This window comes from Ambystoma mexicanum, chromosome 7p, assembly GCF_040938575.1.
Source record: "Ambystoma mexicanum isolate Mex_15411 chromosome 7p, UKY_AmexF1_1, whole genome shotgun sequence".
NCBI lineage: Eukaryota > Metazoa > Chordata > Amphibia > Caudata > Ambystomatidae > Ambystoma > Ambystoma mexicanum.
Genome location: NC_090939.1, coordinates 496,854,480 through 496,882,036, shown reverse-complemented (window position 1 = coordinate 496,882,036; position 27,557 = coordinate 496,854,480). Strand labels below are relative to the sequence as shown.

General features: G+C 46.0%; 1 protein-coding gene across 3 annotated transcripts in view; it reads left to right on the top strand.

Annotated features, from left to right (window-relative positions):
• The window catches only part of USP9X (ubiquitin specific peptidase 9 X-linked), a 2,614,063-nt gene that overhangs the window by 2,523,971 nt on the left and 62,535 nt on the right, over positions 1-27,557 (top strand). The gene's annotated exons all lie outside the window — the stretch shown is intronic.

Below are 27,557 nucleotides of genomic sequence, written 5' to 3'. Positions count from 1 at the left end.
ATACTCCTCTACATAAAGAAGTGCTGCAAAACACACCTAAGTAAGGATAGGCACAGTATAGCAGGCTGTGTGACATTTTCTTGTCAGAAGATCTTACCCTTCATTTCTGGGCCTTCTGGCTATTCACAGGGGAAATGCGAGGTCCTACAAGAATTCCATACTGCCCCCAACACATTTGGTCAAATATTCTCCTAGTAGCAGACAATTTCTTATTTCTAGAGCCAGTCTGTTATGCCAAAAAGTGGACGAAGATTCTCTAAAGGTTCAAGCTGTTGGGATCATCCATCTCCAGTTCGGTTCCTGGAAGCTTTGATGTGTCCTCAGCAAAGTCTTCCACTTTGGTTTAGGTGCTTCTTCATTGCAAATTGATTGCAGAATCTAGACTCCCTTGTTTTACTGACCCAGCTCACCCCTGATGCAGATTCTTACTTGTGTTGATGTGTTCACACCAAACCTCACATACATTCTCCCTCACATTAGAGACTGAGTATAGATCTAAGCTTGAATTTGTTTGCTTTGCACTAGGTTCACATCATTTCACACCCACACTACATAACTACTTTTGTCACAGGCATTAGAGATGATGCAACAACAAGCATGTCAGACAGTAGTAGTATACTTCTTTTTGGCTAGTCTTTATCATCAAGTTTACTCCCCAGGCCCACCATTGATTCAATCATACCTTTCGCTGGGAGTTGTCTTGATAGATTAAAACTTTCAATCAACAAAGACAAATTAAAACTAAATTGATTCTTTCATTGTCATACTCTTGCATCCCGTCCTCTTTCCTCCATACTGCATGGGCGTCCCTTCCAAGAGACGGGAGATGAAAACCTTTTTCACCAGTAAAAACCTTCTTCACCATTAAATTTAGAAGTGTGCAGGGGTGCGGCCCTGACAGCATGCGCTGCCCTGACTCTGCTCTCCGGCACCACACCTCAGTCCCCTTTTCCGCATCAACGGGAATGGGCCGAATTCACCAGCGCTCCTGGGTTTGGCTTCGGCCATGTAATTCCATGCGTGGATACTTCTTCTCTTTGTCTTTTCTGTCATTCAGGTACTCTGTCCTCAGGCGTCCCGCTCCTCCCCTTCTACAGGGTTCAGCAGTTGTCAATCCTGCGATGGACCCCCACGCCCTCTGCCTCCGGTGCCTTGGCCCAGACCATGACTGGCAAGCTTGTAACACGTGCAACGCGCTTTCCTCAAGGTCTCTGAAGAACAGACTAGCCAGGTGGAGGGAGATCTTACAGAGAATGCCTCCAGAGGACCTAAAGGACTTAGTCTATCATCCATCCAGGCCCAAGGTACGGGCGCTCTTTTCCAGTGCACCCCGCAAGGGAGACTCCTTCCCAAGGACTCGCCCGTACGGGATGGACCGCCTAGGTCCTGGTACCAGCACAAATACCAAGGCTGAATCAGCTACCGGCCAACAAGCCGAGGGTTAAGTGGGTCCTCCCAGTGACAGCGCTGAGGGACCAGAAGGTTATATTACCGGGTCTTCACCTGAGGGGCTACGCCTAGTACCGGCAACATGTCTGAGGGGGCGCCTATACGCAGTTCCACCGGCAGATCTGCCGAGAGGCGAAATGCCTACCGGGCCTCAGCCTGAGGAACAGGGTAGGCCCCATGATCCACACTCAAGTCCTGGACGGTGCAGGGCCCAGTGAGCCAAGCAACCCGACGCTGGCACGTGGAATGCAGCTCGACAAAATGGCCACCATGCCGGAAAATCCAGGCAACGCTGTTTCAAGGAAGGCAGCAGGTGGAGGAACGTGTGTCAAGGTGGGACTGGTGTCAACCAGGTGTGACTTACAGCTTTCCCTTCCTTCGCCCAAGGCAGGTTCCCGCTGCGTCCATATGGGCAGGGCACGCAATGGCTCCAGCAGCTGCTCGCTACCCAGTCAATATCGCCTACCACCACTCCGGCTTGCGAGGACAGGTTTTTTGAACGTTTCCTCTGGCTCATAAAATCTCCTCAGATGGGGGTCATCATCAGGGACGGGCTCCCGCCAATGGCTCTGGTGCTGCAGGCGCCCCTGGCCCCTGTTCAGCCTCAACAGCCTGCTCCGGCCCACCAACCGATTGTCCAGGCAGTTCTACTACAGCCTCTGGCTCCGGTCTCCACACCGCAGACCTCGGCTCCCAGCTCCCCTCCTCCGGTCCCGGACCAACCGGACCCTCAGGTGGACACACATGAGGAGGACCACCCTGACACACCATCTTCAGCCAAGGCCTTCCACGAACGCCTTGCAGGGCTGGCAGAGTACGTGGGCCTTCCTCAAACCGAGGTCGAACAACCAGCAGAGGGGGACCACGCTACGTCCCGTGACCAGAACGGGGATCCCGATGCAGAAGGACATAGTTGCCTCGGCCAAGAAGGGTTGGCTCAAGCCTCACTCGGTCCAGCCGGTGAATAAACGCCTGGACACCAAGTACAGGCAGATGGAGGGGGATACACTCTTGCTATCGGCTCATCCTCAGCCACATTCCTCGGTGATCGCTGCGGCATCACTATACTCCAAGCCTCAGTCATCCTTAGCCTCTTCCTCTGCGGCGAAGCTAGGCAAGGAGGAGAAGATCTTGGAGGCGTACGGGAAGAAGCCTTATTCCAATGCGTCCTTACACCTTCGTCAAGACAACGTGGATGCCATGCTGGCAGCCGTTAACCAGAGGCTCTGGCAGGAAATTGCGGATTTCCTCCCAGAGCTTCCGGCAGAGAGCCAATCACGATTCAAGGCGGGATTGGCAGAAGCCAAGATGGTGGTGCAGGACATCATGGAGTCCACTGTGGCCCACATTGACACCTCTGGCCATCTGCATTGCCATGGACATGAGAAGAATGGCCTAGCTCTGTGCTACGGAATTCAACCCGGATGTCCAGGAATGCATCTTGGATCTTCGGTTCGAAGGGGGTGACCTCTTCCACTCCACAATGGATGAGGAGCTGGAAAAAAAGAAAAACAGCTCACAAACGGCCAAGTCTTTATCCATCCTGACAAAGACCATGCCCAAAACTTACACCCAGTCACAGCAGCGCTCGGACAAGGGGTGTACATACAGAGGGTTCTGCAGCTTCAAAGAACGGAGGTCCAGGCAGCCTGACCGTTCGTCGACTCAACATCGGCGCAAACAACAAAAGGGGGCAGGAGGAGTAAGGGTTTCTTCCAGTCCCCCTCCTCCGCAACAGCCTCAGAGGGAAAGAAGTCATGACACGCCCCTTCGGGTCCACAGGTATCCGGGGGAGAGGGGGACAGGCTTGCTCTACTTGCACATTTCTGGTGCCAGAATTATGCGGACCCCGGATCCTCTTTGTAGTCTCCACGGGGTACTGCCCCCCTATCCCAGCCTCTCCTCCCCTCCACTCCAACAGGTTGGGATAGCAACTCTTTTGGCAGTGATCCGCTCGCTTGTCTAGAGCCAGGCATTGGAGGAAGTCCCAGCGAGGCTTGGGCTTTTACTCCAGGATTTTCGCCATTCAGAAGAAGAACCAGGCGGGCCTGAGAGTTGTGCTGGACCATTCCACCCGCAACCTCTCCCTACCTCTACAATAATTCAAGATGGTTACGCCAGCTTTGATAGCGGAGACACTGTGCAAGGGAGACTGGATGTGCTCCCTGGGTCTGAAGGACACGTACCTACACGTCACGATCTGGCAGCCACATCGTTCTTTTTTCCGATTCAGGATCATGGGCTACCATTTCCAATGGAAGGTGCTTCCTTCCGGCCTCAACTCGGCCCCCAGAGTCTTTACAAGGCTGATGAACACAGTGGCGGCCCTTCTCAGGTCTCAGGGCCACCACATTTACCCATACCTCGACAACTGGCTCGTCAGGGCGACATCTCCGGAAGCAGTGCACCATACTTTCCACACTGTTTTGAACAAACTGCATGAGCTGGGTTTTTCACTCAACCTCAAGAGGTCACCGCTGCAGCCCACGCAGAGACTGACCTTGGGGCTCATTTGGGACACGTGCTCCGAGAGAGTTTTTCCGTCGGAGGACAAGATCACAGCCCTCAAGAGGGCCACCGCGCACTTCCTCAGCAGAGAGGTGACCTTGGCCTAGTGGTACCAACACCTACTGGGTCTCATGGCAGCAGTCCTCTTGGCCGTCCCCCACATGAGACTCAGGATGAGGAGGATACAGCTGCACTTTGCAGACTCTTGGAACCAGGAGCAAGGCACTCGGAGATGATCAACGTTCCTCCATCACTTCACCTGGACCTCACATGGTGGTCCAGGGACTGCAACCTTCGGCTGGGCAAGCCTTTCCAGCAACCTACCCCGCAGTTCACCATCACCACGGACTCCTTTCTCGAGGGTTGGGGGGCCACCCTGGACAACCACTGCGCCCATGGCACCTGGACCCGGCAGGAGCAGCACTACCACATCAATTGGTGTGTTTCTGAACATTTGGAAGGTGCGTTTCATGAACGGAGCGTTTTAAAATTGCTTGCAAGTCTAACTTGTGCCCTGCAGCACTGCGAGCCGAGCTCTTGCTGCTTCCCCTGCTTCCTGGAGGAGGCGGGGCCTATCGCGCACACGTGAGTGGTCACGTGATTCCAGCCCAGCATAAATTGCCGGTATATCCACCCTTGTGGCGTTAAGCCCTGGAGGCAGTAAGGGCTGGAGAGAAACGCTGTTAAGCTGTTTGGCTGTGACCTGTGCCTGTTCAGTGAGTATTACAGATTTGAAGTTTCTTCATATTAACGTTGGCCCTGATTTCCCATACGTCACTGAGGTAAGGGGGGAGAGTCGGACTCTGGCAGCTCCTTAAGCTGTCGGGCGTTCCTTATCCGGTGACTGGGAGCTGAGTAAATATTTACCGAAAGATAAACTTGAGTGATACAGGGGAAAGCATGACGGGGAAAAAGTAAACTTTTAACATTGAAAACTGGAATGCCTCTCAGTGTCATGGTAACACGAGCATCAGTCACGCTACAACCATCCCCAGCAAAACCTTCTCCAACAATTGCGATGAAGAGGAAAATTAGCGGATGCCCAATTGTAATACAAGACAAACGTATGGTTCTAGGTGACATCCGTGAGTTCTGTACTTTACACACATATGGTCTACCCTCCAAAAGCCCTAATCTTAGTAATGGTTATTTTCCTGACCTGTGTGACGACACAAATCTAATTCCAATAACGAATATTACAATATCTGATACACAAATCATGTCTGAAATTACAGAGATGACGGCGAATGCAGCTAAACAAAATGATGTGACAAAACTATCCGAAATCGCTGAAGAAGTTATAGATCTGCAGAAACAGATAAGTGACCCAGAAAGTATGGAAAATTAAGTATTGGAATTAGACAAGGTGGAGGCCGACGCACAAAGTAATGAGATTTCTACTATAAACATATCAGAATCTCAAAATAAAAGTAAAACAACCACGCCGGTAAATAAAATAACTATGGCGGAAGCTGAAATTAGTCTTTACCAGTCACCGAGCCTGTTTGAACATTTAAGTAGTGAATCAATGCAACAATCTAGATCTTTTGCACGAATAACTCTGCGAAAGTCTGTTGCTCCTTGCAGCCCTTCTATTACTTCTACACCTCGAAAAGTTGCTGAAAAAAGGGTTGCCTTACTAGATATCACTTTGCAGGCTATGAATACAACAATAATGACTATGTCCAAACTATTTAACACACTAGAAACAAAAATAGGAAATCAAGAAAAAAAATTGACGCAATCAGAAGATGGATGAAAGATTGGGAGGTAAAACAGAAGGCAGAAAAGACGTTCTTGACCATGGATACATCTACTGAAATACAAACCATCGATAAAATACCAAAAGATGTAGACACACTAATAAACCTAACTCCGACTCTGGCCATTAAACCTCTCCCCTTCTTCAAAGATATCATTCGCCCAGTCACATCAGAAGATCAAAAAGAAGATGTATATGGACCAAGTAATGAATCGCCAGCTCAAACAAGTGTAACACCTAAAATAGGACTAACATATAACATATTTGGAAGACAAACAAATGAGAACTTGGGCAATAATAATAACCCAAGTTCAGAAAAATCAAATTTCAAGACTAAGATACAAAACAGAACCAAAAATCAGAAAAAAAAAACAAATATTAAAAATTTCATTCAACGGTTGAAAAGCTTTAAACTTGCAACCAGAACGGACAGTCGGGCATTACTACGACATAATCATCTAACAAAATTAAGACAAGAAGCCTCTATAAAAAAAAAGCAGACAACAATAAGGATTATGCACCCCTAAATGACATAATTTCCCTGCTTGAAAAACCAGACAAAAAGAAATCATCTTTAGTGAGTATGGAACAGACAACACAAGAAGAAACACCGAAAACTGATATAAGTCTATTCTCTGCACAACCATTACTGAAAGAAAATCCCAAAAAAATAGATAACAAAACTCTCTACTCAGATGATATTTTAAAAGATATAAGAGCAGAGATAAAAAGATCTCTTGATGATAATATGAAAGTTAAGGAGGGATTTTCTAATCTAAAAGAGAATACGACGACAGAAATTGAAATCCCTAATTCTGGACACGAAAAAACCTTGATATCTGCAGAGAAAAATCTGGAGTATAGTACAGAAATACCATTAATTCATGAAGCACAAAAAATTGCTGTTAAGATTTCAGAAACTAACTCCAGTAAGCTAACACCTGATAGCAAAGCTCAATCCTTAGCAGATAGTAGTATGGAAAAAAATTTCCACACCATAATTCATAAAGCAATGGACGAATACTTTCAATTGAACTATCGGGGACTGAACAAAGAAGAGGAACTAAAAGATAACCAAAAAAACAAAATTGAAACACAAGGAGGAAAAGTGGAAAAAGTCACAGACTTGATCAAAACAAATAATAAAGGGAGACTTGCAGAATCAAAAATAAAATCACCAAGAGATTCTAAACACAAGCTTAATCCTAATATACATCATAGATTTATCCTCAAATGCCGGGCAGAACCATTCCCGCAATATGATATGTGCCGAACAAGCATAATGGCCATTTTTAGTGACCTACCGAGTCTGAGTGATATTACGTCTGGTGACATAGCACAAGTTGAATTCTTAAACGATGACAACTTGGCGGTGGTCAGATTGTGGATCGCTTCAAATGTGGTTCGAAATGTGATCTGGCAATCTCGACTTGAACTGTTTGCACTGGGATTTTTACTTGCTATTGACCCGACTAATTATGATGATGAAATTGAGTGGGATATAAACATAACTAGAAACAGAACCAAAGAGCTGAATGTGTACAAATTGGATAAGCGACATCAACCACAAAGCCAAATGAATGAAATATATCAAACATCTACATCTGTATCTCAACTACAGAGAAACTCATCATAACTATTGAAGGAGGGCGACGTAAGACACCTTTCCATAGTTAGTTGGAACACATGTGGTCATGTACACTTACTTAATGACTGCTGAAGCCTTTTACCACACACAATAGTAATGTTACAGGAAACCTGGTTGCTCACAACACCATTATGGAATGGCTATGAGATAATTGTATCTCCTGCAATTAAAACAAACGGTAGACCAGCTTCAGGCATGTTAGTGGCACTAAAAAATGAAAGAGGTTTCACATTGGAACCCTGGAGTACGCCTAACCCATATCTACAATTGGTTAAAATTATCTACAAACATGGCACAATAGCAGCACTTAACATATATAGAAATCCGATGGGAATCACAGACTCAAAATTCTTCAAAGACATAGAAGATTTACTAAACATTATTCTAATGACGAAAGAAATAACAAACACTCTGATTGCGGGTGATCTAAATCTTCACTGCCTATCCACCGAAACTCATAAGAGAAATGCAGTGTGTCTTAGATGGGAAAGCTTGATGAAAACCCGAAATTTCATCATGCTAAATGAGTCTCAAAAAAATGATATACCACCCAAAAACACGTGGACAAGAGGAACGTCTAAGTCAATAATTGACTATATGTATGTTGATACTAAAACTTTCAGTCAAATAACTAATTTTGAGGTGCTGCACCAAAAACACAGCGACCATGAAATGTTGTCTGCTACTTGGAAGAATACACAACTAAATGAAATGACTAAAAATAAAGGATATATTCCAGTGTTAACGATTAACAACTCAAGAACTCGTTTTAGGTGGAACCCAAGTAATTTAGAAAAACTAAATTACGATATTACACTAGGAACCAAGAAAAATGAAGCTATAAAAGATTCTTATATTTCGTGTTTACAAGTGTACAAAGTAACCCCAAGTAGGGGTAATCAAAATTCTTATGCTTCCAAATTTAAGTTTGATGAAAAAATTCAACAGCATAAAAATAACTTGAGAAAGGAAATAAAATTGGCAAAGACCTTATCAACGGAAGCTAGAGGTGGAATCATTAAAACCTTAAAAAACAAATATAAGAACTGGTTAAGAACACATAAAGCATGGCTCTACCAAAACCAAGGAGAAGAAATGTTAACTGCATTGGAATCTAAAAATATTTCAGAAATGTGGACATTGTTAAATGACGCAAACCAATTTACCCAACTGTCAGTACAAATAAATGGTGTATTAGAATCGGATTGGGTTAGACACTATCAAGAGCTATATGCTGGAACAGAGTTAATAAACCCAGAAAGTTTAAAAAATCAAGACAACTTTCAAGATTTACTTATTTCAGAAGAAGACATTTTAAGCTTTATAAAAAAAACCTAGTAGATCACGAGCACCGGGCCCTGATGGGTTGAGTAACTATATGCTCAAAGAACATCCTGAGCAGTGGACAAAAATTCTCTTCAACATTTTCTCCTTGATTATAACCACAGGTATAGTCCCGGCATCATGGCGGAAGTCAATAATAGTACCCATCTTCAAAAAGGGCAATAGGACATGTCCTTCCAACTACAGACCGATTGCGCTTTTGGACGTACCAGGGAAAATCTTTGCTAGGTTTATCTTGAGAGACTTCAACAAATGGGCAACAAACAACGACAAAAGAGACCCATGCCAGGCAGGCTTTATAGCAGGCCTTGGCACCTCAATCAACCTACTAACCCTAACTTCAATAATTCAACATCATAAACAAACAAGACAACCCCTGTACATGACATTTGTAGATTTCCGTGCTGCCTATGATTCAATTTCACGAGAAATGTTGCTTCAAAAGCTAATTCAAGAAAATTGCCCGTTGTACATAATTACTTTAATAAAAGCTTTATATTCGGACACAAGTATCCAAATAAGGATAAACCAAGAGGGTCTTTTGTCCCCTCCTATTCAAACAAATAGAGGACTTCGGCAGGGATGTATTCTTGCTTCTGCTTTATTTAGCTTTTTTATAGCAGATTTACGAAGAATATTTACTGCTGAATTTGCGGATGCACCTAAAATAGCCAACAAATGCATTCCGGCCTTGTTATATGCCGATGATTTGATACTTTTGTCAAAAACACCTGTGGGACTACAGAAACTGCTGGACGCATTATCTACACATGTAACAGAAAATTTATTAGTGGTTAATCTGGAGAAATCCAAGGTCATGGTATATAAGCCATCACTGCAAAAAAATAGGAACTACATATGGACAATACAGAAACAAAAATTGGAAAAAGTTCAACAATATACGTACCTGGGGATGATAATCACAGGAGCTACTCATGAAGCACAAATATCAAAATGGTCCAATAAACTTGACCTGCTGATTTCGCAGGCCAAAATAATTCAAGCAAAATATGGGAAGTTTTCCATCTCACCAATCCTAACATATTTCAAACAAAAGGTAACACCGATACTATTGTATGGAGCTGAAACTCTACCAATCTTACATGAAAGCTTATGGACTAAATTCGAATCAAAATTCTGGAAGAGTGTTTTAAATTTACCAAATTGCACTCCGATAGCATTAATCAGAAATGAATTGGGACTGATTTCTATTTACGCTCGCTATATGTGGTACCTAATATCTTTAAGCAGGAAGTGCATTCTAGCAATCAACTCAAATATGCTTATAGGAGTTTTGGCACAGCACATACTCTGCTCAGATGACACCTTTGCGCAAGGCTGGCGTAAGGAGGTCATAAATGCAATGGCTTATGCCGATGTTACACTGAAGCTATTAATTGAAAACCCGAATGCAGTCAAAACCAAACTATTCCAGTGGGACTGGGGTAGAAACAGAAACACGTACTTAAGATATAATGATTTCGATGGAACGGTGTTCATACACAAGAAATACACACTGGCTGAACCATATTTACTAAAAAGCCCATCTGTGCAACATAGAAAAGAGTTTATGAGATTAAGATTCAATCTGTGGCTAACACAAGAGGTTCTAGCAAAAAGGAAAAAAATTTTAACAGAAAAAGATTGCAGGTTCTGCAAAATTACATCACAAACGGAAACCTTACGCCACCTACTGGTTGATTGCAGTGAACTTTGTAACCAAAGGGTTAAATTCTTAAAACCAGCGGTAAAAGATCATATAAACCTGTCACATAACACTCTATAGAATATGATAGTTGGTGGACTGACTTTTCGGTTAAGAATGGGAGCCTTAAATTTTTTAAATAGCTTAGAAGAGCTGAGAACACAAGATAAAAATAAGGAATAAAACAACGAATCCAGACAAAAATCAAATAGCTTCTGATGCTGAAAAAGATAATGAAGTGAACTTTTATGCAAATGTTTTATGTAAAGTAAATGCTACACAAATGCGATTAATTGAACACACTTGACCTTATTGTTGTGAACTGCCTCCCCTTTTGATGTCTAAACTCATTTTTAAATGATCTTTTATTGTCATAATCATGTTTTTCATATTTGTATTGATACATAAATTGTAAAGTTGATTAATCTCAACTAAAAACAATAAAAAAAAAATAAAAAATAAAAAATTGGCTGGAACTGAAGGCGATCTGGCTGGCGCTCGGAGCCTTCCTTCCGGTTATCGAGGGCAAGGTCGTCCTCATTCAGACAGGCAACTCGACCAGCATGGTACCAGATTGCCCCCCTGCCCCCCAGTGAGCAGGCGTGCAGTCAGCATGTGGGAATGGGCCCTGGAAAACATCAACCTCACGGAGGTCCACCTGCCGGGGGAATCCAACCTGGAGGCAGACAGGCTCAGCGGATTGGGTGCAGACAGCTACGAGTGGCAGTTGAACGACCTAGTACTGCAGGAAATCTTCTACAAATGGGGACACCCCCAGGTGGACCTCTCTGCCTCCTGGGACAAAAGGAAGTGCCATCTGTTCGCTTCCTTGCAGGGTCAGGCCCCTGGCTTCCTGGGCGATGCATTCCAGTTTCAGTGGGAGGGAATGACAGCATATGCCTTCCCGCCCACACCACTGATACACAGGGTGACATGCAAGATCAAGAAATCTCGCCACCTCAGCATCATTCTAATAGCACTGTGGTGGCCGGCCAAGCCATAGTTCTCGGAGCTGTTCAGCCTCTCGGAGATGCCGCCCATTCGCCTCCCGACAGGGCCAGCACATCTTCTGGCGCAGCAGGGGGGCTGGGTTCTGCACCCAGCGTCACAGAAACTAGCCCTCACAGCGTGGTTCTTGAACAGGTCACGCTGGGTCACCTCAGCCTTTCCCAGGCTAATCTAGAGATCATACAGGGCACCAGGAGCAGGTCTACCAGGGCCCAGTATAAGAGCAAGTGGACCAGGTTCTGCCACTGGGCAGAACTCTAAGGATATCAACCCCCATGCATGCACTTTGGACGACGTGCTCTCCTTCTCGGCGCACCTCGCCCCCTCAGGCGTGCAAGTGGGCACTTGCTGCACTTACTTGGCAGCCATTGGGGCTTACAGAAACTCAGAGGAGATCTTTTCCTCTTCCAACCCAATTATCAGGTGACATTTGACGGGACTCGCCTGAATCTACCCACCCATCAAGAGTCCACGCCCCGTAGTTCTTGGTGCCCTGGTGCACAAACCATTTGAACCAATGGCATCCTGGACATCAGGCTGGTCACCCTTAAGGCAGCCTTGTTAGTCGGCCTCACCTCAGCTTGCAGACACAGCGAAATACAGGCTCTGGTCGCCTCAGAGCCATATACTATGTTTCACAAGGATAACACCGAGCATTCTTGCCCAAGGCGCCTGCCGCTTTCCATCTGAAAGAAGAAATAGTTCTAACTTTGTTTTTTGCTGAGCTCAAAGACAAGGCACAGAGAGTTCTGCACTGCCTTCATGTCAGGCGTGCCCTGAAATTCTGCTTGGACAGGACCAAGGGCTTCCGCAAGTCAGACGCACTTTTTGGCACCTTCGGTGGATTAAGACCGGCGGATCAGGACTCTAAGGCCTCCATAGCCCGTTGGATGGTCTTGGCCATCAAAGAAGCTTACGAGGGACAGCATAAGCCACTGCTGGACAACATGCACGCCAACGCGATCAGAGCCAAGGCAACGTCCATCACTTTCCATCACTGTCATAAGCAGGGCGGCCACATGGGCCACTCCTTCAGCTTTCTGCAAGCGCTACTGTTGGTTCTAGATCAGACACAGCTTTTGGACAGGCGGTTCTTAGAAACCTGTTTGCTTAATGAGGGTCTCCTCTCCACCCTCGTGCTACACTCAGTTGTAATCGCCCATGCAGTATGGAGGAAAGGGGACTGGATGTAAGAGTAATTATAAGTTACTCCCCGTAGTGACTAACGTACTCTTAGTCCTTCTTCCCCTTTCCTCCACACATCCCACCAGCCTCCCCCCTAATAAATGGTGTCATTAGGCAATGTTAATCTATTGTCAACGCGTCTATGGGGACTGAGATGTGATTCCGGAGGGCGGAGTCAGGGCAGAGCATGCGCCCATGGCCGCACCCTCTGCACGCCTCTAAATTTAAAGGGGAAGGTTTTTTCTGGTGATAAAGGTTCCGTCTCCCATCCCTTGGAAGGGACGCCCATGCAGTATGGAGAAAAGGGGACTAAGGACGTTAATCACTACGGTGAGTAACTTATAATTTTTTTGTCATCTGAGTGAGTTGGAGTCCATTCCAGATTGGTACGCAAGTGCTTTTTTGACACCCACGTTTAACCTGGATATGCCTAGTCCTAGGTTGCCAAAAGTAGTCAGCGCTTCATATCCCTGCTCCATTGACAGATCAGGCCATTTCTGCATTCCTTATCCTGGAGATTAACTCTAGGTGTGTTCTAGTTGCTGCTGTGTCCCAAATATAGGCATTTCTCCCTCTGCTCAAGTATCTCAAATGTAGGGGTTCCTCCACATATTGCTATGTCTCCATTTTAGGGGTTTCTTCATTTGCTGCTGGGCCTCAAATTTTGACATTTTCCAGTAGAGCTGTGCTCTAATTGTGGGTGTCCCCCACCACTGCTGTGTCTCCAATCTAGGGGTTTGCCCACAACTCCTTTGTTCTAATTCCAGGTGTTGCCAGATGAGTGCTGTGTTAGAATCGGAGTGTCTCCGGATAGCTAGCCACAGAGTCCAACTCACAGCCACCCACATGTCCCCCAGTTAATAAAGATAGTACGAACTATGCCCCACAGCCACCAAGGCAGTTCCAGTTAGGGTTGATGAACAGTGTTCACCTTAACCAACCCAAAACCCAACCACACAAAGTTAACCAGGGCAGCAACACCCATGTCGCCAGTTACTAAGCCCGCGAACAGGACAGAGCTGAGTCGTACAACAACAACCAGAGGATCACATACCCGGACCATCTTAACCCCCAAAACGACACCAACACCAAACTGAACCCTAAGGAAAACCGGTGAACTGAACAAGGAGGGCTCATGGCCCCTGTTTCCACAGCCACAACCTCATCAACTACAAGTAACAATCAACCATATACAGTGAAGAATCAATCCCAGAGACCAGGAAACAAACCAATCCAAAGAGGACCCCAAGGATTCCAACCCACAACTCAAAAACACATGCCTCACCACAAGAAAGACAAAGAAGCTAGAATGGGAAACAAAAATGAGAAGGAAACATCAGCTGCACAGGAAGGTGCCTATCAGCAAGATTTCACAACTCCGAAAAACCTGGTGAAGAAAATGCCAAACGGACTAAGGACACAGAAAAATAACAGAGCAAACAGACTACATCTCTCGCTACCTCTCCACATGACTCCTTTTTAAGTGAAAACAGACTTCAGCAACAAATCCACATACAGGAAGCAGAATAAATGCAGACCCTATTGGCACGCCGACCCGAGCACTGCAAGAAATGAACCATCCCAACCCAGAGAACACCATGGACAACACACCAACAACAATTAGAGACAAACTAGAATCCATTACATTCAACACCCCCTACATCACCAATGACTAGAACAGAGGATAGGCACCAATTCAACCCACCAACCAAGCTCAGAAAACCCTGCCATCAATCTAATCAGACTACTCGATGAAGATGTAGACCAACCCAGAACAACCCCTCCCAACAAGCACAACCAGGAGGGAACCACCAACAACGGAAACCCGACCGACACCACACCAACCCCAGCTGATTTAAGAACAAACAACCCACGAAAAATTACACAAACTACACTGCAGTCTGCTCAACGTTAGATCCATGGCAAAAACGCTCAACCGAAAGCCATGACCTCCTAAGCGAGGCAGGCACAGACGTGCGCATTCTTACAGAAACCTGGTTATCTAACAACTATAATTCCACCGCGCACAAAGCCATACCGGACAATTTCAAATTAATACACGCCAACAGAGAAAACCAGAGGAGGCAGACTCGCAATGATTCACAAAGAGCAAACTCGAGCTGCACCACTTGTTTCAAGCTACAGCAAAGACTGTGAATCCCTCCTCAACAAGATCAATCTTAACAACCATGTCAACATAGTGTTCCTCTTAATCTACCGGCCCCCATACTACAACCCGAACTTTGCATCAAAGCAGCAGACTCGATCGCCATTCTATAAACCTACCATGGCAACCTAGTCATACTGGGAGACTTCAACATCTGATTTTAAAAAGTAAACGAAACCTCAGTTAACTCTCTGCGCACTCCTGAAAACACTACACTTCAAGCAAATAGTTAATGGATCCACCCACAACGCCGGACACACCTTGGATGCAATCTTCTGCAGAGAAGGACTATGCACATCCGCGCCACCTACACCAATGGTACGGAGCTACCCGATACCATTCTACATCAAACTCCAAACCCGCTTACCAGCCGGGAAGGAAATACTCCACACCACCAAGAAAAGAAACTGGAATAGTCTAGACTTGGAGTCCCTAACAACCCTGCTAGAATTAACCCAACATAACACCACAGAGCCAACCAAAACAACCCCAGACTTAACGGAAAACACTCTCAGCACCTGGATTACCGAGGCACTAGACCGCATGGCACCAACAAAACCCTTCAAAGCCACTCCAAAAAAACTTGCCACAAAATGTTTCACAGATGAGCTAAAAGAATTAAAAAAAAACTGCAAAATGAAAAAATGCAGAGAGAACAGTACAACCGACGGAACTAAAAAAAAAAATACCAAAGACAACTCAAACTGTTCAAATAAACAGTACTCCAAGCAAAGAAAAAATACTATGCTACAATAATCGAATCGGCAGCCAGCCATAAGGAACTCATTGTGGCAATAGTAAAGACGGACACAAGTGATCACATTTCAAGGGTGTTTATTAAACTGTATGCAGGTTGGAAAAATGCCTACTAAACCTAACTCTAAGATGGGAGCAAGTGTCGACCATCAAAGGAAATCAGATAGTCCTAGTGGCATTGTGTCAAATAAAAAGGGCCTATATTACGAAACCTATTGCCAAACCTTACAACTAATACAAAAAGGGGTGTGGCATAGTTTTCAAGAAAAGAAAGAAGTGTTAGGATGCGGAAGCTTGGGTCTCCTTTCCCCATGTTTTGAGCATGCAGTAAACCTGGATCTTGGTGCACAGCACACTCTTGAGCTTCTCCAGCACAAGACGACAGTTCCACTCGCAGCTATCAGGACCGGTGATGGCCAAGTCCTGTTTCTCTTGAAAGTCTCTTGCCTTCGAGGACCTGACTTATTCAAATAACAAAAACGAAAGTTGCTCTAACAAAATGACTTTGTTTCCTGGTTTCACTTAGGGTGAGTATTCTTCACCTATGGGTCCCCCTCCTGCAGGCGCTGACACCTGTTCCTTGTGGTATTGGATGATAGCTTTTTACCCCCTGGATCTCCCTCATCCGGGCTTGGATCCTAAAACAGTTCCTATCGATATCAAGGCATTTGTGGTTGTGGTTTCCTGGTCCCGGTGGCCTGATAGGTTTACCAAGAAAATAAAACCACAAACACAAAGTTCTATTCTATGTATTTCTATGGTGATGGTTTCACCTCTGGGTCCCCCTCTTCCGGGTGCAGACCCCTCTTTGCTTGCAGCCTGCCTCCACCAAATTCACTATGGCTTTTCCAGCATTCATGTCATGACCCTTGCCCTTGTCCCTCACTGGCAAGTCAGCCTTCCAACTAAGGGCAGGTCAATGGCCTTAAAACCTCATTCAAGACTCTCTTGGAGTCAGTCCTGGCGCCTTAGGCGCCAGGCTCATAACTATCATGAAGACCAACATTAGAATGGGACTATTTACTTGGGGCTATTTAACTTGGGGGGAGTTCAGCCAACATGGAGGCACACACATAGCTCAGTTACAAGGAACTGAGCTATGCGGTCTAGTCTTTTGGGTGTGGCAGGCCTGGGACTACTTTACCTGGACAGCTTTGGGTTTGGCAGGCCTGGGACTATTTTACCTGGACTACTTTACCTAAGACTATTTAAACCGCACCCAAACAGAACATGCTTTGCATTATTCTGCTGTGGGCAGCGTAACGCTCACCGTGTCTAGTTCTTTGATGCCAGTTTACCTGAATCCGAGGACCTGCAGAGAAAGAAAGAACACTACGAAATTTACCTGGAACAGTATCCTGTCTTCAATCCATCGCTGACTTCAGTTCCACTCACCTGAAGGTACTAACTCCATCATCCGGCATCGCATGCATCCTGGAATACCACAACCTGGAAAGAGGAGAAATGAAGAAAGCCACACAATTCTTACCCGGGTAGTCATCTCCTCGTCGGTATCATTGCTGGAACATTACGGCGCTCGGCGAGGAACTTCGCAAACTGCAAGGACAGAAAAGACAAGTTAGCAATATAAAAGGTGAATCAGCGCCACGCATCGCGCAATACTCACCGGACAGCATCGCGCACACCGCGCTTTTGCCTACCGGCCCATGCTCATCTTCAAACTGCATGACAACACCAAAATACCTTCCCATACCTAAAAGGAAAGCAGCAAGACATTATTATTCAAACTAAGAGGAACATATGAACTGCATATAAAGACTGTAAAGCAGCAAACCTACGGAGTCGCAGCAGGCCTGGATTCCCACAGGGGGGCTTGCACCAGTGAAGTAACTTGGTCGCTGCTCGCCCCCCACATCTACGCGCCCCTGCCACGAGGAGCAGGACGGAGAATCCACCTTTTACAATATTAAGGCGAGGAGAAGGCCTAAGGGTGAGGAAGGGGTTGAGGCCAAGGGAGGTGGGAAAACATAAAGACAATCTGGTATTGAATCCAGCTCTCCTATATTGCAGACCCATCTTTAACCAGAGGCCTTACCCAGGGACCGGGGGAAGGTTTGAGAGTGCAAATCATCCAACCAGGGCTGGCTGGCATCCCCATGGATACATGGTGAGCGTAACAATTCACTAATCTTAATGTCCTTTTAAACAGTTCCAGTGGACATCCCTCAGCTGGGTTCACCCTTGTCAACTCACTGTTTCTTGGGACTTTAGACTTTGCCCCCTTCTGGTTGACATCCCTCTTCCGGGTTCACTCTTGCTAACTTCACATTCAAATTGACTCTGTTTTCTCATGTGGCGGGATTTACTTCCCTTGCTTCCTTTATGGTTCTTAGGTCAAAGGCTTTTGACTGTACGGGGATTTTGCTTGACCTCCTGTATGACCACTTTGACCTATCTTGGCGGCTTTCCTATGGTTTTCTGGTATCTGTAGTTTCACTCAGAGGGGAATGGACCAGAATTTCTCTGAGCAGCACAAACGTGGTGCCAGTTCCCTTCTAGAGCTGGTCTCCCCTTTACAATGTTATAGTTCTTTGAACTTCTCTCACTTTGCGACTTTCATTCACCACAGCCTGGTTCTTATCGGGTCTGCCCTCGACTCACCAACTGTGATGAAATGCTTGGCTTTCCTCTTTACTGGAGTCAAGGCCAGTACCACGGAAGCAGGCTCTGGCTTATCAGCGTTGATACGCTACGTGTACCGTTGACATCTGCTGCAGCACAATTGGGCTTTTGTCCTCGGTCTTGCGAAGGACAGCAGAGGGTTTGCAGAGTTTTGTTGGAAAGGGCAAAGCTGTGTCTCTCCTCATTAGCATCTTGATATTTGCTGCCTTTCTCCTCCTCTTCTACTGGTGGGTCTGGATAGCTGTCTCGTCATGTGCTCTGCCTTGCTCGTACTGTACTCTCTTGCTCGTACTGTACTCTCTTGCTCCACCTTTTATCCCTGTGGTGAAAGGAAAGGGCCGTCGGGTGTGTGTGATTTAGATCATTTGCCTGACTCTGCCTGATCTTTGCGGTGGGACAGGTTAGAAAAACAGTTTTATTTGTCTGCTGTCTTTTGTGGGGTAAGACAGTGTTCGTGTTGGAAAGGGGTGGTGTTGGAGTGTCAGTGTGTCCTACGGGATGGCATGGGGAAGAGGTGTTATAGGGAATTATTGTCTCTGTTCTAGCGGGGTAGGTGATTTCGGAATGGTGGATTTTGGAGGGTTTTCCAAATGAGTAGGAGGGTTTGTGAGAACTGTAATTGTTCACTTTCGAATGGGAGTTCAGAAAGTGACAATCAGAGGGACTGGATTGGTAGGGTTTGCGGGGCAAACAAGAACAGCTGGGAATCTGGGAACTGTAGTATTTTATCTGAGCAGGTTGGGAGTGCAGGAAATAATCAGAGGGACGGGGAAAAACAACAATTGGGAGTATTCAAGAAAAAAGTTTCTGAAGGCAACGGGGTGTATAATTGATTCACCAGAGGCGCAGGGGATTGTGGATTCTTGAAAAGGTGGTTTATCAGATGGAATCGAGGTCAAGTTGATACAGCCCATAAAAGCCTTGAGGACCTAGTCTTCGTCGTCCCTTTCTCCGGTATAGTACCGCATCTCACCTGGGGCTTTCCTCCGAGCATAAACCCGCACTATCACCCGAGGGTATCTTGGCGCTGGGATGTCACCAGATAGACCAGTGGCCACAGCTAAAAGGGATAGGTTTTCAGAAAGCGTCTGAATTCCAGATAATTAGTAACCTTTTCTCAGTGGAGGTGAAAGAGTGTTCCAAAGTTGGGCCGCTGCCACGGGAAAGGCGCAGCCACCCATCCTAGTGCGTCGAAAGCTGGGAACTACCACCAACCCAGCCGACTGGGAGTGGAGATGCCGGCTGTGGGAGTAGTGGACGAATTTGTGGTGAAGAAATTCAGCACCCTGGCCATAAAGGGTACGATGAACCAAACAGAGCACCTTAAAGTCAACTCGTTGGGACACCAGCAGCCAGTGTAGAGAACACAATATTGGCGAGATGTGGTTTCCATAAGGGGAACCAGTGGTCACTCTGGGCGCCAGATTTTGGAGCCCTTAGGCTGGGCCATGTTCTGCGTTACAATAGTCTATCTAAACGGCTAAGAACTAGAGCTGCTACCCACTGAGGCCACAAATGAGATGCAGACTGCAGACACCTGATGAATCATAGAAAGGGTAGAAGACTGCATGACCCTTAGATTTTTCACCACTGAGACTGGGGTGGGAATATCACCCAAGATAGAGGGCCAGAAAGGAGAAACCCAAAGGGATGGCATAGGCGGGTGAGTCAGGGGGGCACCACCAGGACTTCTTCTTGTCTCCATTTAACTTCAGCCAATTTCGGTTCATCCACTTCCCCACGCCCTCAAGGCACGATGACCCTTCCACTTACTTGCCACCTTTCACCTCAAACACCAAAAACATCTCCTGCGGAATTCCACATGGATCCAGCCTCTCCCCTCTGCTATTCAGCATCTACATGTCCTCCTCCTGATGAAAATCATCTGTACTCACGTTTAACTACCTACAACTATGCAGATGACACACTAAGATAATCACGACCCAGGAACCAAATGGCCTCAACAACTGTCTCACAGACATCTACAACTGGATGACAACAAACAACCTCAAACTGAACCCAGCCAAAACGGAAATAATGAACTCACCCACAGAAAGCAACACAACCAACCCACAACTGACTGGCCCACTGACTTGGGAACACAACCAGAGACTTCAAACAAGGATAAATAAACTAGGAATACATGCTGACAACGGACTATCCCCGGAACCGCAAGTCAACGCAATCACTAAAAAGTGCTTCTATCTCCTACTCCAGGGCAGGGGGGGTGCTCTCATACCTCTCCTTTCCACCCAGAACCCTCACAATTCTATCCCTGATCCTAACAAGAATAGACTATGCAAATAGCCTCTACCTAGGAATGCCAGAAAGACTCACCAAGAAACTCCAACAGGTCCAAAACAATGCAGCCAGGATTCTTCTAAGCCTAGACAGAAGAGACCACATGACTCCAGCTTCGAGAAGTCTCCACTGGCTACCAGTTTAAAAAAAAAACACATCCAATTCAAAGCCCTGTGCATTTCCCATATATCCCTACACTGACAAGGAGCTGAATTCCTCCAGGCCAAGATCTGCTGCTACCAACCAAGATGAGTTCAAGCGATGACCTACAAATAGAGACAAAGCAATACGAAAAGAGGAATTTCATAGGTACAGCATTCTCACACCTAATTGCGAACATATGGAACACCATGCCCAAAGAAATCAGAACCACAGGAGACCACAATAGCTTCAGGAAACTACTATAAACCTGGATATTCAACAGACAGTGACAAAGTGCTCCCACATTTTTTTTTTATCATAGACCAAAATAAACACACTGAGGGATGCGGCAACAGACCACAACCCCGAAACAATGGAGGACCAGAATGCCCCAACGCCTACCTCCCTACACCTGAGTCGGGCCCACAACTAGAGAAATACTAGAGAGATCGGCATAGAATAGCCCACCCAATCAACTAATAGACCCACCGAAAGACACCCCATGTGCAATTCATGCACTCAGAAATCCCAGACAGGTAATGCATTAAATATAAGCTTCACGCTAACTATTGCTCACCCACATGACTAGGGTTGCCCGGTAGACCACCACGTCCTCATTTTATTATAATACCAGCTGTGTACCAATTCAGCAGCCAACCGCACAACAGGCCAAAAAGCAACTTCTGCGAATAATCCCTGCCGATGAACTAGGAACACACTGGGTACAACCAACCTCTGCCCTCAAACCCGTAGGGAAAGTCGGCCTCCATGCTTGGAGAGGAGGTGGGGATGGCCGATGAACCAAGAACATGGTAGGTACCATCGAGCAGCAAACTAAGACGCATTTCAGAGTCACTGTCAAAGTAACCAAGCCCCTCTTCCGGCTCCTCCAACATAGCCAACACCATTATACACGACAAGCTGCTAGCCACACTGCACATAGACACACCAAGAACTAATCTAGTCCTCGCACTCAACCAACTCGGAGACTCTGGAAGTAACATTAGAGGAACACACCGTTGCACATAGTCCATTAATCCACTGGCTACATAAATGCACACCAACACAGGGCAATAAAAAAACACAGAATAGTCCTCTGCGACTCTGGACCCCTTTTGGATACAACGGACCAGTGCGCAGGACTACAACCTCCCACGACCCACACACCAACTTTAACAGCACACATCGGAGGTACTGAGTCCTAACCATACGATTACAAGAAGTGAGGCCTCAAATCGAACCAACTCACACATGCAGAACACCCACAGACACCAGTTGCTCCTGCTTCTGAACCTATCCTATCTTCCTAACCTCACTAACATAGCGCCTGGAGACTGACCTCGGGTGGTAGTGGTGCGTGGTTGAAATCAACATAACGTAAATTGTAAGCATAATGATCTATTTTCTGGAGCAAATCTGTTGGTGTGTCTGACTTCATTTGAACCTCAAGCTCATTGCATGCTCTTGTGGAGAAGTCATCTTTCCGCACAGTGTTCCTTAAAAAAGAGGGGAATATTACATCTAATATATATACCCAATTGTGGGTATATGTGATGGTCGGGTTTAAGAACACGGCACAGTGTGTTAGAATGCATACTTATTGCAATGAAATGGTGTTCATTAGAGAAAAACACAGCACTTTTTTGTGAACTATTGTTTTTTTTTTTTACAAATGTAGTTTGATCTTTTTATGATTGTGTTTTATAAATGTGATAGACATTAAAATATGTATATTTTTTGAAGAACCTTGTGTGCCTACCTGAAATTGGAAAGGGTGGATTGTGTATGTGCCTGGCAAATGCCATAGGCAGTTCTACAACCTAAAGGGAGGAACCAGTCCTCAATGTTGGACTCTATAGAGCCATGAATTCATAAACCATCACAGTGCACTTTATCATGATAAAGTCGTGGAAAGAAAAGAAATAACGGATGAAGAAGAGGTCCATTTCATGGTACACATGGTTAATGGAAGTGGCAATGTCCCTCGGCTATGAGTGTGCTCTACGTCCTCTTGTGCTACATTTATTTCAATATTCGTTTTTATTGAAATTTTCATCAGAATGTTAGTCAGCAATGTCCCATGAATGGACTTGTGGTCTACTCGGTGTTGTCATTTTCAAATTTGTTGTACACATGTTGTTCCATTCAAGTGATAGTCTCCCTCCAAAGAAATAGTAAAATAAAATGCAGATTAATAAAACCAAACTTGGAACTCTGAATCGGATAGTCTCTCTGCCCCGGTTATCCAGTCTGCTCCTAAATATTGTGGTGGCCAAGATCGGGCCCCTTCCCAAAGGGCCCCCTGGGCATCAGCCTCAGTTTGCAGCAAATAAGGAGATCAGACACAGACTGGTGGTAACCCAGGTTTCTTGGATTAGATAGCAAATACACAGCATACAGAGTGATCAGCAGGACACACGTCCAGGCAGTCGGCATACATAGCTCTCTCTGGACCACCCTAGAGCACAGTTTATATAGCATATCATTAGTTATCACCAATATATGACAGCACTTTCACAATGGGGCTGGGGGGGCATTACTTGGCATAATATTGCAGACATTTGGCAAGAACTGTCGACATCCCACTTGCGACCTTGTGACGCAGCCTTGCGGGGACATTGTGTTATATTATGGATAAGCGGCATTCGCAGAAACCTTACGGTTATCTCCCATATATGGTGCTAATGCTATACATGTAGAGAATACGGAGAAGAGAAGGTCTGCTGTGTCATCTGCACCAGGAGGGGCTTGGGCATGTCCGGGGTGCTGCTTGCAGAGGGAAGATCTGAGACCTAAATGTATGAGAGTGTCTAATGTAGTATACCAAAGCATAGTTCTAGCATAACAATCCTACCTCTTGTCCCATCTATCCATAACTACTCCTTATTATCAGCGAATGATGCTCTTTCCTCCCTTTCATCTGCTATTTCATCCTCCCTTGATTATCTCTATCCTCTTTCGTCCTTCCGCCCAACCCGGAAACCCTCTCAACCTTGGCTCACCCCTCACCTCCTCTCTATGAGACGCCTTCTCAGACGTCTCGAGAGACTCTGGCTCAAAACCCCCTAGCTATCTAACCAAACCTCTTCTCTTATCACTCCATCTACGACTCTTGTCTGGCCTCTGGTAAATCCTCTTATTTCTCTAACCTACTACAATCTCAAGCGAATCACCCTCGCCGCATCTTCCAAACTCTCTCTCAACTCCTCTCTCCCCCCCACTCCTGATCCCTCCTCTAATTCCTCACTCTCTCCTTCTGACTTTGCTAACTTCTTCTCTTCTAAGATTGTCTCCCTTCGGCAAAAAATTCTCACCTCCACCTCTGACTTCCCTTCTTCTTCGCCTCCCCTCCCCCTTCCTGTATGTCCTCCTTCTCACCTGTCTCCCCCTCTGAAGTCTCCACCCTCCTATCCAAAGCCTATCCCACGTCTGCCCCTACTGACCCTCTCCCTTCCCTTCTCATCCCTAAGATTTACCCTCTTCTTATCACCTACCTCACTTCCTTCTTCAACATTTGTCTCTCCTCCGCTACCTTTCCCTCTGCTTTTAAACACGCCACGGTCATCCCCATACTAAAGAAACCTTCTGCTGACCCATGCCTCACCTCGCATTTCAGACCTATCTCTCTTCTCCCTTTCCTTTCCAAGCTTCTCGAACGCCTTGCATACTCTCAACTTTCATCCTTCACCACTAATTTCTCTATCCTACCACCCCCCCAATCAGGCTTTCGTACTAATCACTCCACTGAAACTGCTCTCACCTCTATTCTGAACTCCCCTTCTTACTGCCCGTCATGCTAAACAATTCTCTATCCTTATTCTCCTTGATCTCTCTGCAGCCTTTGACATCGTTGATCACCCCCTCCTACTTCGCACTCTCTCCTCCTTTGGCTTCAAAGGCTCCGTGCTCAACTGGTTATCCTCTTACCTCTCCTCCCGCTCCTTTACAGTCTCCTGGAGTGGTTAGTCCTCTCCTAACTATCCTCTTGATTATGGCGTACCCCAAGGCTCTGTTCTTGGCCCTTTTCTCTTCTCTCTATACACCTCCCTCATTGCCCCTGTTATCTCCTCGTTTAGCATCTCTCACCACTTCTATGTCGACAACACTCAACTCTTCCTCTCCTTCTCCTCCTTCTCAACTGACCTCCACCTACAGCTCTCTTCCTGCCTCACTGCCATCAAGAACTGGATGTCTTCCCAATTTCTCTCTCTTAACACCGACAAAACAGAAGTCTTATTTTTTCTCTCTAACTCTCTTCCCCCTTCCATTCACTTCCCTCCCTCCAATCTCCCTATCCCTTCTCTGGCTCACAACCTAGGCGTTCTCTTCGACTCCTCTCTCTCCTTCTCCCAACACATCTCCCTCACTTCTCGCTCCTGCCGCTTCCACCTCTTCAATATTCGCAAAATCTGCCCCTATCTCACTTTCCACGCTACTAAACTCTTAATCTCCTCCCTTATCTTCTCCCGCCTGTTCTACTGCTCTACCTTACTCTTTGGACTCCCTAATTATCACCTTGCCCCTCTTAAATCTATCTACCACTCTGCTGTACGCATCCTTTGTCTCCTTACCTCCCGTGATTCCATCTCTTCCTCTCTCTCCTACCTTGGCTGGCTTCCTTTTCACTCGCAACTTAAATTTCAATTTCTCTTTGTCTTCACATCTCTTCATGGTCTTGCCCCCCCTATCTCTCCTCTCTTCTCGCCTTCTAGTCTCCCTCCCGTTCCCTCCGATCAGCTGACCATTTCCTTCTCACTTCACCTCCTCCTCCCTGTGCCTCCTCCCGTTTTCGCTCCTTCCAGCTCTTAGCTCCTTTACACTGGAACGCCCTTCCTATTGCCATCCGTTATTCCCCCACCTTCCCTTCATTCCGCACTTCCCTGAAATCTCTTCTTCTCCATCCTCCTCCTTGAATCCCCTACCCCCTTCTACTTCCCCCCTTCTTCTCTCTTTCCCTGACTCTCTCCCTCCCCTCCTCTACCTCTTTTTTCCTCCCTCCCTTCCCCCTCTTGCCCTCCTCCTCCTTCACTCCACCCCCAACCTGTCCCTTCTCCCTTCCTCCCCCCTTTCAGTTAATTGCTCTTTCCATTGTTTTGTTGTTTGATTGATTCATATTGTTATGCTTCAACAGTTTATCGTTCATGTTTTATGTATCATGTTGTTCTTTGTACAGCGCTTTGGCGTAAGGCGCTTTATAAATCAATAAAATACAAATACAAAGCATACCGATCTTACCATAACGTAGCATTGCATAACAATCCAGCCACATCGACTCCCTGTTTGATCGTTCCTGAGACAGGCAGTAGACCTCTGGGAGCAGGATTGGGGTAGAGCATCAATCAAAGACCCCCCGGTACACGGATGACATAGGGATAGGGTGGATAGGCAGAGATATAGTCACAGAAAGGATGCTGTTTTAGAGACGTAGATTGTTTGCTTCTAACATCCTAGTTCAAAAATTCATACAAATTGCCGTTGGACATATGTCCTAAAACATAAAAAAAAACATAATTTCCTGGTCATCAGAGGCGTCCTCCTTAAGTAGAGGTATCTCTATTCTAAGTAGCAGCAGCCTGGCCTCGGTGGGCAAGTGAGACACCTGTTTAGCACAGCATGACAGAAGGCAGCAAATAAGAAACACTATCATTGGAAAGGTGTCAATTATAACAACAATCATTAAACTACCATGTAGAATGGAAGAGCCCAGTGAACCAAAAGTGTGTTCAATCCAAGCTAACAGTGAGCCGGTATAACCTTTCTTTATAATGTGTACGATGATACCAACCCCTTGGAGGTGTTTTATGATATCCTCAACCTGGAAGGAGTTTTTCGGGGTACCCAGGTGCAGCATTCTTGTCCTATAATTTTACAGGTACCACCTTGGGCAGCTAGTAGAGAATCTAAGTGATTTGGCCGTGGTAGAAACTACTGCAGCTGAAACGTTCGCATGAGAAAGGTTTGCACCTTTCTCGTGCGAACACACATACTCACACCCACACACACAACACACCCATAACACCCCCCCACCCACACCCTCAACACACCTCCACCATAAACAAACCCCACTTACCTTCATCTTCACGCTGGGTTCCTGTAGCGCCAGTTCCCTTTCACTTCCGTGATCAGGAACCGGCGCCACAGGGTCCTTTTTCTTTTTTTTTTTTTTTTTTAAACGGAAGGCTGCAGGGGTGTCCCCCGCAGCACCTGCTCACTATACCATAAAGTGTAGTGAGCGGGGCGATGCAGATGACACCCCCGCAGCCCGGTTTTGTTTTTGGTTTTTTTTTTGTTTGTTTTTTTACAATGCTACCACCAAAGGTTCGAACTTTTGGTGTTCGAACCTTTGTTGGTAGCATTTTTAGAACGTTTGGTCGTTGCAACCATTTTTTGTCAGTCAAATCGGCCTATACCACTAGTAAATACTTGAGCGCCATTCTATTCTGAACAAACCTAGTGCTGAGTGCAACCTGTTCCCTCTTGAGTATCTGTATTCCTTTGGCGGTGTTAGCTACCTGTTCAAGGAGAAGTGATAGGGCATGAATATTGGCCCTGTTGGTGGTCGTGCCAATGCTCGGGATCATGAATCCTGTGAGGCCTTTGAACCATGTGCATGTGTCGCATTTGGACCATCAGGTTGTGTAGTGAGCCTCTGGAAAGAGAGACACATGGTGGATTGCTGGGCAAATGAACCCAACGGTGCACTGACCAGTCCAGTTAGCTGGAAGCCATTAGTATGTGCTAGCCCCACAAAGGAAATAAAACCCTCTGTGGTTGTAGAGTGCTATGACAGTGCTATTACTATGAAACTGTCCTATCTTACTGACAGCTGTTATTCTAGGTGGTGGTCGTAGCAATTCTGTTAAGGACATAGGTTGCTGGTGTGATACCCATTGAAGGCAGCGTGCCTATCGCGGTGAAAGAGATCAGAGCATGTGGAACA